The following is a 13880-nucleotide window of genomic DNA, read 5'->3' as shown; positions in this document are numbered from 1 at the left end:
ACCAAAAACTTCTGGGGTCTGGGAACCTCTGATGCTCAGCACTGAGGCCTGAGCACACTCTGCATAGCAACCGTGGAGACCACTCATCAGGCCAACAGAAGGAACCCGCAGTGAAAACCTGAACTAGCCTGAAGTGTGTTCTGACTGACAAGAGCCTCGGCCCCTGGCCTGACCGGAACATGTTTATATAGCTGCATCCACATGAAGTGGTTAACGGCATTAGTTTATCTACAGTGATTGCTAAGAAGCAGGCCTGCAGTTGTATGGGACAAGGAAGTGGAGTGAAAGGTGAAGTTAAAGACTTTTGGTGGAACAAGTATGCTCACCGTGGCTGATGGTTTGGGTTATTTTGCCAAAATTAGATGAACTGTACAATCAAAATACTTGTAGATTTTTTAAAAAAAAAAAAAATGTTTATGGCCCTTCAAAATTCTGTGTTCTCCCAAAGCTACCACAGCATGGCCCTACTTTGTCAGTGTTTAAAGTGTTATAGAAAAAATTTTTTTTTTTTTTTTTTTGGAAAGGGTTTTCCGAGGTTTCTCCATATATCAGTCCCAGCTGTCCTGAAATTCGCTATATAGACCAGACTGGCTTCGAGATCACAGAGATCTGCCCACCTCTGTCTCCTGAGTCGATTTTTAAATGCTAAGGTCTGGTCCACTGAGGTCAGTGTGAGGTGCATGCCTTCTCCTCTCCCTGTGAGTGCTCTCTCCCTGGGGGCTCAGGGACAGGTGTACTCACTGGCCAGGCAATCGTCGATGTCCTCCTCACAGTCCATCCCGCTGAAGCCCAGCGGACACTCGCACATGTAGCTGCCCTGAGTATTATGGCAGAGGCCATGGTTCATGCATGGCTTGGAGACACACTCATCGATGTCCACAGTACATCGCTGACCTAGAAACCAAGGGTGATGAACAGTCAATCTTTGGGACATGATCCCCACAGCAGTGTGGCAGGGGCTAAGCTTAGGTAGGTGAGAGTTTCAGTGCAGTATGAGCTTAGGGTGGGCCAGATGCAACTTCCCAACAGACACCTGGCATAGGCAGGAGGTCCCCAACAGGAGTCTATATCCCTGATAAATTCCTGCCAACTGCCATTCATAACTTCAAACTCTGGGGCTGGAGTGTCTCCACTAGCTGAAGACTGCAGAGATGAAAACGGGGAAGGTGTTAGGAGAGCTTCCAGCTAGCAGCTCCTGCGCCAAGATTACAGGCTTCACAGCCTAGGGCCTCCCATGTCACCCCGTATGTCATCTGAGAATCCAATCGCCTTGTTCAAAGTGCAGACAGAATGCATCTGGCTTCCGTACCTTGCCATCCAGGAGCACACAAACAGGTAAAGCTCTCAAAATTGGGCGCCTCTTTACAAACACCAGCATTCTCACAAGGATTTGGAGAGCAGGGAGCCAACACTGTTTGACAATTCTTGCCTGGAAAACAAATGAGAAGTCTGTGATGAAAAGTCAGCCCAGGAAAGAGGGTGTCCTGAGACTGTCAGCCCAGGAAAGAGGGTGTCCTGAGACAGTCAGCCCAGGAAAGAGGGTGTCCTGAGACTGCCATCCTAGGAAAGAGGGTGTCCTGAGACTGTCAGCCCAGGAAAGAGGGTGTCCTGAGACAGTCAGCCCAGGAAAGAGGGTGTCCTGAGATTGCCGGCCTAGGAAAGAGGGTGTCCTGGGACTGTCAGCCCAGGAAAGAGGGTGTTCTGGGACTGTCGGCCCAGGAAAGAAGGTGTCCTGAGACAGTCAGCCCAGGAAAGAGGGTGTCCTGAGACAGTCAGCCCAGGAAAGAGGGTGTCCTGAGACAGTCAGCCCAGGAAAGAGGGTGTCCTGAGACTGTCGGCCCAGGAAAGAGGGTGTTCTGGGACTGTTGGCCCAGGAAAGAGGGTGTCCTGAGACTGTCGGCCCAGATCTGATCAGGATCCCAGTCTACTGCAGCACCTAAGAGACTCCAGAATCTGAGAGATACCTGGCCAAGATTCCAATCTTGGCCCAATGCAGCTAACTTGGTGACCTTGGGCAGATCATTTCTCTCTCTGAACCTTCTTTATAAATAATAAGAAAATTGGGGCAGGATGACTCACGGAGGAATTCCGTGCAGAAATTCACCGCAAGTCCTGATTAGAACAGAGTGATCCTGAGCCTTTGCTGGGCTGCTACCTTCACTGTTAGCACTGGGGCTGGCTGTATAGATTTGGACACCAGCATCCATCTAGTCAGATTGGGTCTTCATCTCCAGAGGACTCAGCTCACACTCAGAGAGGTGATTTCACAGGGCATCAGCTGATGGCCAGGCAACCTCTAATAGCATCAATGGGATGCTGACACCTGCCCACCAAAATGAATGCTTCCTGTCTTAGTATATTGAATACAAACTTAGAGGAAAATTAAAAGAAATAAAAATGGTTTCATTAAAAGGGGATCAAGTTACGTTTTTAAATCTCATTAGTTTTTAGAAGATGAATTATAGACTCAGTCTTTCAAAACTCAGGATTGGTGGGTGGTGTCTTTACCCGCTGAGTCATCTCACAGGCCCACAGTTGTTTCTGAAGTCAATTTACAACAAAATCAGCTTTAACAGTCATCCTAAAATTTTGTATTCAGAAAGAAATGCACATTACCATGAATTTTCTTCACAACATCATGTCACAATGTCAAAAGGAGGGATAGCACTGGTGTCAGGTTCTAGCCATACATAACTTAAAAGAACCAAACACTAAATAACAGAGACCTTGCTTAGCAGACACAAGGCCTGGGGATCGATTCCCAGCACCACAAAAACAAATAGATAAAAACCCACAAACACAAAAAGGCATACATAAAATAAGCTGTTTCACTATCGCCATGTTTCTGCAAAGCCTGTGAGACCAAGAGCCACCAAGCACTGAGTCCTCAGAGTGGCATCTCTGACCTGAGCCACTGAGACGCAGTGCTAGCGCTGCCCCGTACAGGACAGACACCCACTCTGGCCTGCTGGCCTGCAGTACTCACCTGTGTAAGGCAAAGCACAGTGGCAAGTGTAGCCACTAATGTCGTCAAAGCAGGTTCCTTGGTTCAGACACGGGTTTGAGGCACATTCATTAATATTCACCTGACAGTTGTAGCCTGTTGGGGAGAAGGGGAAACGTGTACACACTGAAACTGTCAGCCTCTTATTACCCCAAGTACCACCGGTTCTCTTAGTGGCTGGTGAAGATCAGGTGTCACAGGAAGAACACGTGTTTCCTTGGGTCACCAGAGCAGCCACTTGTTCATTTCAGTTCTGAGTCTCTGCTATGCAGTCAGCCAGTGGTCAGAACTGTGAAGGGAATGCCTGGAGGCCTAATGCTCCTCCAAACAGTGAATCCCACAGAATGGACCAAGAACACATTATGGCTAAAAAGCTTGCTGGTTTATCTAAACATGGGCCGTTCAACACGAAGTTTCTGGTCAGAAAAGAGGGATACCCACTCATAATAATAATCCTCTGAAATGCGTTCAATCTTGACCTGTATAATCTCTACTATCAGTTATGTCCTGGAGCCTTAGAAATAGTTTTCTCCTAACTCAAGGCAGAAAATGTATTCCCACTAAAAGATGGGAAAAAATAATGTAACGATAAGTGGGAATATGGGAGTCCCCAGATATTGCCTGCCTTCACACCTTCAACATGGCCCACACAGACCCTCAAAAATGAAGAAGCCAGAGGACCGTGAGAAAAGGGGAGTAGGGAGACAGAGGCCTGTGCTCAATGGTGTCTACAGTTCACTGAACAAGTTTCGATTCTATATTCTCTTTTTCCACTTGATCACTGATAAGTAAGTTCCAATGAGATTTAAAAAAAATGAAAATGCTTTTGAATCTACAAGTTTCTTGGCAAATGCAACACAATATGCCAGAACATTAATGTCTGAAGTAGACGCTCATAAATACCTGAGTATGCTTTTTCTGAAATACTTGGTATCTGTGCTGGATAGTTTCATGTCAATCTAATACAAGCTAAAGTTATCTGAGAGACAGGAACCTCAATTAAGAAAATGCTTCCAAAAGATTGGGTTGTATGAAAACCTATAGGGCATTTTCTTAATTAGGGATTGGATGGGGAAGGGCCCAGCCCATTGTGGGTGATGTCATCCCTGTGCTGGTGGTCCTGGGTTCTATAAGAAAGCAGGCTGAGCAAGTCAGGGGAAGCAAGAAAGTAGGCAGCACCTCCCATGGCCTATGAATTAGCTCCCTCCTTCAGGATCCAACCCTGTTTGAATTCCTGTCCTGAATTCCTTCAGAGATGAACAGTGGTATGGAAGTGTAAGCCAAATAAACCCTTTCCTCCCTATCTTGCTTTTTGGTCATGCTGCTTCATCAAAGCAATAGTAACCCTAACTGAGACAACATCAGAAATGTCTGGGGTTTTAGGAGCGCTGCTTACTGACTTGCTCAGCCTGCTTTCTTACAGATAGGTAATGATGTCATTACATATTTCCAATACACCTTTTACACATAACCTGAGGGTGATTTAATCCAACATGTTAGAGTGATATTGTATAAGAAATAAAGCTTCATCAACTTTTATTTCAGGTTGGTGTTCAAAAAGCTCCTGATTTTGGTACACTCCACAACCTTGTAATCAAATTGAGTAGTTGTAAAACACACTGCAATGTCAATAGTCCAACGCAAAGAAAACTGATAGTAAAATATTTTTGAGATATATTCCTCTGCTATGTATTTTTCCAGAAGACCACAGGAAGCTAAGTGTCCGGAGTAGCTCACGTGTAAGAACTTGCTGAGAAGGTTCTGAACATACCACAGAACCCAATGACAGTAAGTACAGTATTTTTATTCCACTTCCAAGAAGCTATTTGACTTATAATGGAATCAAGCTATGGCCAAGCAGCTTTTAATTGGACATGCCAACTTAGGTTGTCAGGCAGCATGCACCTTTATCCCCACAGCCATCTTGCTGGCCCTTAAGTGGAGTCCAAACTGTTCATTTTAAGTTCATTGTCCCAAAAGTTTACTTCTCTGGTCTCAGAAATTCTAATTGCTCAGTGTGGTCACTGGTAAGTAAACGACAGCAGCAAAAGGAAATGCAAACAAAGATGGGAAACCCGAGAGGCACGCAACAAGGTGAAGACAGAAAACGGGTATAAAGAGCTGAGCCTTCCTCTCACCTTTGAAGCCCTTCTTGCACGTACACCTGTAACCGTTCACCAGGTTGTTGCAGGTTCCTCCGTTCTGGCACGGGTTAGAGAGACACTCGTTTTTGTCCACTTCGCAGTTGATGCCAACCCAACCTGCATCACAGACGCACTTATAGCTGCAAGAAGATAAGAGTTTTACTCTGGGGTACAGAGGTGCCACTGAGTCGTAAGAGACACATTAGAGATGGGTGAAGGACAGTCTCGCCAATTCTTTTTGTTTTGTCTGATATTCTGGGCACAAGGTCTCACTCTGTTGCCCAGGCTGGCCTGGAACTCACCTCCAACTCACGGTAATCCTCCTGCTTCAGCCTCCCTAGTACAAAGATTACAGGAGCTACCTCACTTCCATTTTCCTATCACTTTTCACACAGAGAGTCATGAATTTATCTAGCATGTTCAGCAGGGAGACCAGAGAACTGCAAACATAAGCAGTGTTTGTCAAACATACTGGGCCACCCTGGAGGAAATGCTAACACGAACAAAGCACAGAGCATGTAAACCAGACATCAGAAACAGGCCAGGGGCAGAGCCACTCAGGCCTGCTGAGGACGGTCTGCAGTCTTACTGGCCCAGCCAGGCTTTGCTCGGATGAAAGCTCTGCCTCAGAAAGCATGGTACTGAGCAAGAGGAGGCAAAAACCTGAAGATACCCGAAATTCATACAATATCCAATTTGAACATCATTGGCACTTAAATTGGTTATCAGATCAGTTGGAGAAAGGGAGCTGGGGAGGAGGGAGCTGGGGAGGAGGGAGCTGGGGAGGAGGGAGCTGGGGAGGAGGGAGCTGGGGAGGGCTGATTTGAAGGTTGCCATATACTGGATCAGAAATCCGAGTTAAGCCATTAAAACCAACAAAAAACAAACAAAAAACAAACAACTTATAATATATATTCTTTCTTTCTGTCTGTCTCTCTCTCTGTCTTAAGCTTTAAAGGTTTGAGAAGTGGCAATACCCATGCTGTTTTATGACAAACATGTCTTATGCCAAGAGTTTATGGCATTTCATGACATCTTTGCCACCCTGGACCTAAAACAATCAACATGCCACCCAACTCCGAGGGCCTGAAAGCTGAGAAGGCCTTGTCACAGCTATGTCTAAAGTCAGCGGAGCTGCTTCTCTCTCAGAGTCTGCAGGTACCACGACAGAACAGGGACAGGTTGGGTTAAGGTGTGCAGGGGAGGGGGAGTGTCAATTTAGACTATTCCTCGAGTCTCAATCCTCTAACTACCTGGACCTTGCCACAGGGTCCTCAATGATTACAATGTAAAGGAGACAGCCCTCCTTCCCAAGAAAGGTTTCATTCTGAGAAGACAGGCCAGCTTCAATGGGCAAAGCAGTGATTTGAAAGGCTTCGGAAGACCACCAAAGCCTTCCCCTGAGACCATCAGGTCAAGTCCCTAGTTGACAGTTTCGGGCTTTTATGCTGTTTCCTTCAGCTGGGTTTGAAAGCTAACGGGCTCGACTACTAGAACAGGGGCTACTCACCCGCTGAGGCCTCCAGTGCAGTTTCCATGGATGCAGGGGCTGCTCAAGCACTCATTCACCTGTAAGTAGCAGCTGGGGTGATGGGGTCCCTCGGAGCATATGCAGCGGAAGCCGTTCACGTCGTTGATGCACGTTGCACCCTTGCGACAGGGGTTGGAGGCACACTCATCGATGTCAATGTTGCATCTCTGCCCTGTGGAGCGGGGGCGGGGGACAGCGTCACTCAAATGTAAACCCTCGAGGCTAGGGTTAGCATGATGAGACACACATGCAGACACTCTTCAGCCAGGCAGCTCACTATTGCTAAAGCCCAGTAACTGACTCTGAAAAGCACTGACAGGCCATGCGAGGAAGGCACCGGGACCATTTGCAGGTAATAAGGAAGCAAAGTTACTGACAACACCAGAATGGCACTGTGGACCTCTCAGCAGGGCTGCCTCTGCCTCAGAGATTCAGAACTTCACACACACCAAGGAGAGCAGCCAACATCACACAAGACGGCTACCCCTCCTGGCGCTGCTGTGTGTACGCTCTGATGCTGCCTGACATGCATTCTGTTGTTTTCACTCCGTCAACTGCTCACATGTCTATCTATGGTGAATCACAACTAACTGAACATGAACGTACTGCTTAGGTATTTTGGTTTCATTCTTAGAGTATGGTTAACCCACTTTCTTCCTCTGTAAGTAGCCTGTAGGCAAGCTTTTACTGTCCTCCAGTGCTTCAGGAAGTGCATCAGTGACTCCCAGTCTATACCAACGCTTTTCAAACTTCAACGTACAAAAATCTCAATAAGATATGATTTCTAGCTGGGCTCTGTTGGCGCACGTCTTTGATCCCAGCACTTGGGAGGCAGAGGCAGGTGGATCTCTGTGAGTTCGAGACCATGGTCTATAAGATCTAGTTCCATGACAGGCTCCAAAGCTACAGAGAAACCCTGTCTCGAAAAAAAAAAAAAAAATTGATTTTTAAGCCTGAGAAAAGGCTCGGAGGTCAAGAATGCCTACTGCTTTCCTAGCACTTGTATTAGAAGGGTCTCAAGTGCCTATTACTCCAGCTCCAGGGGATCCAATGTCCTTGTCTGTCCTCCATAGGCAGCCACAAAAAAATAAATAAAAAGAGCAAGGGATTCCTAGGCCCCACTGCCACACTGTGATGGCTTGGACCTAACTTGGACCTAACAACCGCATTTCACATGGTTTATGTGGTCAGACATTAGAGCCTCTAGAAATATAGGCGCCGGCAGTCCATGAAGGCCAAGTGGGCACTGAACTTAGGAGACCTGTCTGCTGTAGCCTTCATCACCACTGCCTTAGGCTGCATAAAACATGACGGACTGAGCATACAATGTCTAGTTACATTTCCAATAGTTGAGATTTAACATTCGAAATGGTATGAAGTTAACTTTCCCCTATGCTGTGAGTAAGTGAAATCCAGCAACCCTTGTGAAGGAAAGTATCAATTTCAAAGAACACAGTGCTGATTCGGGTTTGAAAGCATGTGGTTTTTTTCGTTTTTTGCTTTTTTTTAAAATACTTAATTTAAGAAAAGAATAACACTATATTTATTCAGTTCAGGAAGTCCTGAATGAAAGCGATACATCCTTTAAAGTAAGGCATTAGCAAGCTTCCGGCCTCCCATGTACTCTGGACCATTATTGGTGGCTCCCGTGGTAAAGACCCACAGTCTGGGACAGCTGCCATTTCCCTCCGCATGTCTTGCCTCAGTCTTCAAAGTGTTCTGAGGAGCCACCACAATTTTAAATCTACTGTGTGTGTGTGTGTGTGTGTGTGTGTATGTGTGTGTGTGTGTGGTGCTGGGAATAAAACCTGGGCTTTGCGAGCACTATACCACTGAACTACACCCCCGAGTCCCTTAGTTGCCTTTAAACAATTTCCAGAATAAAGCTTTGAGTCATTTTGATGTGAGTTAGCACAAGTCCCTACGTGTGCACTCTACTGTGTAGATCGGCAGCTACTTCTGAAAGGCTCTACCTGCATGTAGGGTCCACTGGGTATCAGAAATGGCTACTGCTGGCTATGCCACTGTGGGGCTCAGCAATGAGCAATGTGAGCATTCGCTATATGTTCCTTCCTGTCTGTTCCTTCCTGTTTACACGTCAGTCGGAGTGTAATGACTGACAGCGCTACCCTATGGCCTCTGGGGTCCAGGCTGGAGAGAAGTGTGTACTGAGAACATCTTCTGTCCTAACTACTGCTGACGGAGGAGGAGGAGGGTTCCTTCCTGGGGAGGAGGGTGCTCTCCGTAGCTCACTGACCTATCAAACTGAGGGCAGAACAGCTCTTTGTATGGATCCTTAGGAGAATTTAGGAAGACAGTAGATTTGAGGGAGGCTGGAGGTTTTTGCTTTCAGGAGGATAGTTCCTGGGTTTGGGCTTGACTGTTTTCCTTTTTGGTTTCTTTTTTGACTTGGGATTGAACCCAGGGCCTCAAGCATGCTGGACAAGCACTCCACCACTGGACTGTATCTTTAGTCCTGGTTTTTCTTTAAATGTTTTTTATTTTTCAATCTAAAACATGGTCTTACTAAGTTGCCCAGCTGCCTTGAATTCAGCCTGTGGTCCAGGCAGGCCTTGGACTTGTGGCTATCCTGCATCAGCTTTCAGAACAACTGGGATTGTGGGCATCTTCCACCAGACCTGTAATCCAAATATTGTGAGGGGCTTTGGAAAACGAATAGGAGTTTATGGAATCCCATGATGCCTGACTTTCTCCCATCTAAGAAGAGTATCAAGAACTCCTGGGAGAACAGAGAACAGCCTTTAAAAGTCAAGAGACAAAGGCTTCCCTCAGATCTTTTAAAGCTCTTATGAAAACGGTAGGGGAAATTATTAAAATAAAATAGAAGGAAAAAACCCCAAATACCTCACAGTTATTGCTCATGAATCTTGGACATTTCCAGCAACAGATTTACAAAACAACCTCTTGGACCAGAAAAGAGTTCCCAAGAAGAGGGCACCACCCAGTAAGCAAAACATTCCATCTCTTAGTTATGTAATTTCATGCTACACCTTATGTTTATTTTAGAATATTTTTAGCCTATGTGCTCCCTCTTTGACCCTGTTGATTTGCTAAATGTTAAAAACAAGACAGAATATGATTCACTGACATTTAAAAAAACTAAGTCTGGTGAAAAACCTTCCATAAATCCCAAAGGAAACCATAATAGGCTCCTCCTTGGCTGTAGTGGGAATGAGCCTGGGCTCTGAGGTCAGATGCCTGGGGCAAAACCCTGGCTGCAGGGCACTGGGAACACGAATCTGCCTCTCCACTCTCTGGCCTCTCTTCAATATCAGAGGAGCAGTAGCTGTTCTAGTGACTGAGTGAGATGGTCAAGCAACTTGCCCCCCCTCTCCAGACAGGGTAACTCATTCCTACAAACTGAGTGTTCTCTTCCTGTTACAGTTGGAACTCCACTGCGTTCCAGCAGGCCTGTGTATCGTTCTCAGCTCCCACTTGACCTTGGAGAAGAGCCTTCATTCAGGATGCCCAGGTTCACCAGGCTATCTCTGTGGGTGGGAGTCATGGAACTTTCACCACACTGGCTTCTCAGTGACCAGGAAGACCTGAGGTCCACTGGGGCCACAAATGTTCCTATCCAAGTGTCGTGGAAACGAAGCACCCAGCTAGTGAGCGGCAGGCATTCTTTCACCTGGCTCTGGCTGCCCTTACACTCTGCAAAATCTCTGAAGTGGGCTGCTCACCTGGGGAGTACATGACCATACGGCAACTCCTGAAGGATCATATTCCCTATGCCTCCTTGTGTGTGGTACTGTCCAGAAGATCAGAACACACAGTGCACCCTCACAATGAGGCTTTCCCCATACTTAGGTGTCAGTGAGGGCCCCAACAACAATTTAACCAGAAAATTAAATGATAAAGTTAATAACAGGAAAAAGAAGAGAGAAATGTGTGGATGGACCGCATGTCACCTGAGGGCACACTTGCGGGTTCTCCAGAGGTTCACCCCTAAGGAATAGTGACAATACAGTTTTGCTTTAATTTACTTTCTTTTCATGGGCCAAACGAGCTTGCTTACTCTAGCCAAATATGGGTGGTCTCCTCAAACAACAGGCTCCCAGAGGAAGCGAGAGACCATGATAAGCAGCCAGTGTTTCCATGCATGTTTACCTTGGATGCAGCTCTACAGAAGGCACTGGCCACTGCCTGGAGAGAGGCAAAGGTAGCTCTGGAGGCATTAACCCAAGCACAGTGACGGAGAGGTACAGTCGGCCAGGAGTTCTCAAGGAGCAAGAAACATGTGGCCTGAAAACGCTAAAGGAAATTCTGTGTTTGCGTTTAGGAGAGGTCAGTCTGGAAACAGAAAACTGGCTCAGATGTACAGAAGCAGATCACAACCTTTCAGAGACTCCGAGAAACAGGAGAGAGGTGAAAAGGTGATTTTTCAGTTGGTAAAAACAGTGACTTTCACTTAGGGGCCCCTTTTCCAACTCGGGGCTAATGGAGGCCCCTCAGAACGCAAGGAGCCTTACCTGTGAATCCTGGGGAGCAGACGCAACTGTAGCGATTGATCCCGTCCACACAGGCTCCGTGCACACAAGGGCTGCTGGCACAGTCATCAAAATTAATTTCACAATTAAGTCCTGTAAAAGAGACCCAGAGAAATGATTCTGTATTACCACAGGAATGCCAGAACTTCCGTCCCCAGTCGGTGCTATGTGGTCAGAAGTCTGAGGAAAATCCAGACAGTCCTAACGGAACAAAGCAATGCTTCGCCAAGTACAGTCCACGGAATTCAGGATTGAGCAGCCAAGAGGACTGGACTACTCATACTTAGCCATGATTTGTCCCTTCTAGTCGGTTGCCATGGTAATGGTACAAAGGCAATATAGGGAGAACTGTCAGCATCTTAGCCAGGATCCAGGCAGTGGGGCTCAACTGTATACTCATATCTACACACCCACAGCCAAACAAACACGTTTGTGGTTCACCTAAGAATAGCTTTCATGAAGAGGTTAAAATTTGTCACTTTATAACTTGTTGACTCTCAGCCCTCAGATGGAGAAAACATCAGCCGGGAGCGGGTGAGCTGAGACAGCAGCCTTCTTCCCAGAATTCCACCTCAACTTAAACAAATAAACCCTAACACATAAATCAAGGCTAATCAGTCTTAGCAATTTCTTAGCAAATATTAGGTGAAGAAAATAAACCTATCATATTTAGTAAAATAGCTAATAATATTTTACACCTAAAATAAAATTTAAGCCTTGAAATCAAATTTTAGAACTTGTCTCTATCACTTAAGCTTGATGGTTACTGTGGACATTGAGATAAAATTCTGGGTGCATCTTGTGATGCTTGGCTCCTGGCCTGCTCTTTGGGTGAGTGAGGGTTTAGCTACATTTACATGAGTTTGGTAGACAAGAGTAACTAAATAGCAGGGATACACCAAGCATCATTGTTGTCATGGTTATATAATGGTTAATACAAGGTAATACATTACATTAGTTAGTGTGTATCTAAGAAAGCTCTGTGGGTACCACAGAGTACCTTTGGTAGAAAGGGGATAAAAATAAAAACTCATAGAAGAATATAAGCAGGTAAAACTTCTAGACAAAATGTCACCATGTCAATTCACTCACAAGCAGTATTATCTGTGCGTGGATCAAATATGTATTGATAGTTACCACCTCTTCACTAGTTCCAGAACGCCGTGCAGTCCTCCTGTGCTGATGAGGCTAACCTCACAGGCTTTCATAATCCTACACATGAGGAGACCCTTCTAACCTTCAGTCCTCAACCCACGAAGACCCAGCATGCTAAGGCAGCTCTAGCCCCTGGGCTCGTGGTTCACTTGAGTTGAAAATGACACCTGATCAAGCTGGGCCTCAAACATCCATACTGATACGTCTGCCCTTTGAGACCATAGGTCTGCGGCTGCCCTGCTTGTGCGGTCCTCGCCTGAGGTCTGTGATCCCATAGATTCTTGTGGTCTCTAAGTGGCTTCGATGACGGCTGCTAGACTGTCTCCTTGGCTGTTTTCTTCTTCCCTAATGATAAGCCATTCTGGGTCACTTGAAACCCAGAGGAACTAATCACTTCAACAGTTTATCGTCATAAAAGCACAGACGAGAAAGGTCCCGAAAGTGAAGAGTCGATCTCCTTTTAAGCATCCAGTGAAAACCACAGGAATGGTTAGCAAGCTATGATGATCCCTCCCAAATTCAAACTACAAACAGAGACTGCATGACAGCTGAATCAGAAATTCCTACTCCATGATGACCAGTCTACCAACGTCTCCTAAATGGACTTTTCAAGCAGGTCCTCGGCACATGCCGGCTCCTCTCCACTAACTACTGACCAGTAGCTCTGCATCGCCGCCGGCAGCTCTACGCTGTTCCTCCAAACAGCTGCGGCAATGGGTCTGGGCTTCTGCACGCTGCCTGGGGCAGACCATGAATATCAACTTCTTGCCTCTGTCCCCCAAAGGAAAGTCTACCTGATACAGTCTGGCAGGAGGATGTAGCCCTGGAGGAAAGTAAGTTCCTGCCAAGCGAGCACTCGCCAGGTTTCCAGTGATGTTTGTTAAAATGGGGAAGACGACAAACCTAAAGCAGCCCCTCCATTCTAAAGGCGTCCATTCAGCTGCTTGTAAATCTCTCACACTGCCCTCGTACTGCAATTTCTCATGTCTGGGGACCAGCCCGGAAGCAAATTGCTTTTGGAAGGTCTCACAAAGCTCTATTCAGCCCTTCAAGGGAGTTATCTAAATGTGGGGAGGGGGCCCGCGTTCTCAGCTGTGAAGGCATGGGATGTTTTTCGTATGCTTGAGCAATTCAAAAAGGACTTTGTTTTCAAACTTGGCATGTGTGAGGCCCTGGATGGAGACCAGGGCCTTTGACAAGTTTGAAGAAATGGATTTGAAGGAGCACAATGAAATCAGGGCAGTTACCCACTCCCCTACCTCTGCCCCCTCCGTAGGCCAACTTCCTTAAGTCCAGGATGAGCCCCCAACAAATCACCCTGTGTATTGGCAGGTCCCCTGCTCAAAAAGGCTCTCACTGGTTAATCTTCCACTAATACATTTCCCTTTGATCTTGAACACAGTATTTCTCTGTCTACAGCTACAGCTGGGCCCAGGATCATTCCCAACAGGTAAAATGGAATCCAGGGAAACCTGTGAAACCGCTGCCTGACAAACTGACTCCAAAACTCCTGATAAGAGAGAGCTGGCCCTCGT

General features: G+C 46.4%; 1 protein-coding gene across 1 annotated transcript in view; it reads right to left on the bottom strand.

The window, feature by feature from the left end:
- LOC126490096 (notch homolog 2 N-terminal-like protein A) overlaps nt 1-13880 on the bottom strand; it is a 137398-nt gene that overhangs the window by 28517 nt on the left and 95001 nt on the right. The window contains exons 12-17 of the mRNA XM_050124779.1: nt 11173-11283; nt 6659-6851; nt 5143-5288; nt 2987-3100; nt 1310-1429; nt 742-894 (exon numbers count right to left, since the gene is read on the bottom strand). The gene's annotated coding sequence lies outside the window, so the exon portion shown is untranslated. The remainder of the gene's footprint in view (nt 1-741; nt 895-1309; nt 1430-2986; nt 3101-5142; nt 5289-6658; nt 6852-11172; nt 11284-13880) is intronic.

Source organism: Alexandromys fortis, unplaced genomic scaffold, assembly GCF_014885135.2.
Source record: "Alexandromys fortis isolate MF-2015 unplaced genomic scaffold, M_Fortis_MF-2015_v1.1 scaffold_235, whole genome shotgun sequence".
Taxonomy (NCBI): domain Eukaryota; kingdom Metazoa; phylum Chordata; class Mammalia; order Rodentia; family Cricetidae; genus Alexandromys; species Alexandromys fortis.
This window is presented reverse-complemented; position numbering and strand designations above follow the sequence as displayed.